The 2,562-nt window shown below is 38.0% G+C and overlaps 1 protein-coding gene across 1 annotated transcript in view; it reads right to left on the reverse strand.

Moving 5' to 3' along the window:
* Positions 1 to 2,562, reverse strand: part of jhy (junctional cadherin complex regulator) — a gene marked incomplete in the record, with an annotated part of 23,843 nt that overhangs the window by 10,788 nt on the left and 10,493 nt on the right.

Below are 2,562 nucleotides of genomic sequence, written 5' to 3' on the forward strand. Positions count from 1 at the left end.
GATGGCAAAGCCCATCGATCAGAAACTAATGCATTCATACACACTCACACCGATGCACAGCATCGACTTCCTCAATGAATGTGGCTGTTGATTGCCTATGAACAACCTGAATATATGCAAACATTTTCAATTTCCAGTTGCCTGTTTAGTTTTGGTATTGATCTTTAGTGATTTAGATTCCCCATTATATTTGCAATTGAGCAAATTAACTAAATTCATGGAGGGTGCCATACTAAACCGCCATGTTTCTACAGTAGACCAGAACAGACAGATCAAACACCTTTGATTACCTTTTGAGAGAAAGAGAGAAAGTTGAATTCAGAAGGTGTCCTGTAAGTATTTTTTGGTTTAATAGAAACAATAGGTGTTCAAATATTTCCTTTCTTGACATTCGATTTATTTTTATTTTTAAATTTTTTTTTTAAATTTTATTTAGCTTTATGCTCATACACCACCTGAAACACACAACAGTGATGTATCCAGCATCATATTCCTGACAAAGCAATGTAAGATTTTAACCACATCATAATCCTCCTATCTGATAATGAACACAACAAGACTAATCACATAACTGTGCCACATCTGATGTATTTATTGTATTTCACTTGTAGTATTTAGGCCATTCTGTAAACGTTGTAAAAGTTACTAATTAGTTGAAATAATCAAGAAAATGAAAAGTCTTTCTGAAGATATGTAATTTGGATTCAGTAATCAGGTAATATGCTTTTATGAACTAAAGAAACATTCACTGATTGTCTTTCATGCTGTAGCCTAATGACTCAAAGTACAACATTGTGAATATAACATAACAAGGACGTGAGCTGCCTGGAGCATCTAGCATCATCATTTTGATATAAGTGCAATCACTTGTTGTAAATATGAAGCTTCACTAAGGTTGGTCTACTTCAAAAGCCAACAGAGCCACAAGTACAGTCAGTGTATTATTTTGCCATTAGGGGATCAAAGCAAGTTGAAGTTTGGTGACATTGTGAAGTAGTGTGGGATCATGTGATCACGGGATCAGCAGCTGTGGTGCAGAGGCAGAGCGGGTCGTTCCCTAATTGGAAGGTTGTTGGTTCGATCCCAGGCTCCTCCTGCACAAGTGTCGAAGTATCCTTGAGCAAGATACTGAACCCCAAATTGCTTCTGAGTGAGTTTTCTTGCTCGATTATTTCAACTATTTAGTAACTTTTACAACGTTTACAGAATGGCCTAAATCCTACAAGTGAAATACAATAAATACATCGGATGTGGCACAGTTATGTATGTATGTATGTATGTATGTATTTATGTATGTATGTATGTATGTTACATGATTAGTCTTGTGTTTATTATCAGATAGGAGGATTATGATGTGGTTAAAATCTTACATTGCTTTGTCAGGATTATGATGCTGGATACATCACTGTTGTGTGTTTCAGGTGGTGTATGAGCATAAAGCTCGCTACATGCCACAAGCTCATTTAGTCTTAATAAACAAAATAAAAATAAAAATAAATAGAATGTCAAGAAAGGAAATATTTGAACACCTATTGTTTCTATTAAACCAAAAAATACTTACGGGACACCTTCTGAATTCAAGTTTCTCTCTTTTCCGAACTAAGACAAGCTTATTTGCTTGGAGAAAGTACGAGTATGGAGGATTTACGGTGGTCGCAAAAGTTGCAAAAGGTAATCAAAGGTGTTTGATCTGTCTGTTTTGGTGTACTGTAGAAACATGGTGGTTTAGTATGGCGCCCTCCATCAATTTAGTTAATTTGCTCAACTGCAAATATAATGGGGAATCTAAATCACTAAAGATCAATATCAAAACTAAACAGGCAACCTGGACAACTGAAAACTTTCTTTGCCATATATGTGTAGGCTGTTCAAAGGCAGCCGCACGCATTAGATCTATGGGATCCACCACAGCCACATTCATTTCACTTCATGTGAGGCAGTCGATTAAGTGTCACTGGTGGGGGAGATGATTCTATATGCCAGCTAGCTGCACTCTTTCCAGGGCTTCGGATTCTGTTTTACCCCATTTTACGGCACGAACTGGCATGTTGTGGCAACTAGTAATACGATTCCAAAAATAACACACGAAACAGGCGAGATGAGGACCCTATCTGTGATGCAAATAAATATCAATTCAATTCGCAATTTCAATTTGAGATTCCAACTTCAATTCAATTTTATTTGTATAGCCCCAATTCATAACAGAAGTTATCTCAGGACACTTTTCAAATAGAGGAGGTCTAGACCGAACTCCTTATAACATTTACAGAGACCCAACAGTACCATCATGAGCAAGACCTTGGCAACGGCAGCAAGGAAAAACCTCCTTTTAAGAGGCAGAAACCTCGGACAGACCCCGGCTTTAGGTGAGTGGCCGTCTGCCTCAACCAGTTGGGGTTAAAGAGAGAGGGAGAGATGGAGAGAGGGAGAGAGAGATAGAGAGGGAGAGTGGTATGTTGTGATTGCTCTAGTGCAGTGATACTCAACCTAAAGGTCCAGTGTGTAGGAAATGTGCAAAAATGTGAACGTCCCTATCTAGAGCCAGTGTTTGGTTTGTCTGTT

The sequence above is a fragment of the Morone saxatilis genome, unplaced genomic scaffold, assembly GCF_004916995.1.
Source record: "Morone saxatilis isolate NCDOM2014 unplaced genomic scaffold, NCSU_SB_2.0 Contig20, whole genome shotgun sequence".
NCBI lineage: Eukaryota > Metazoa > Chordata > Actinopteri > Moronidae > Morone > Morone saxatilis.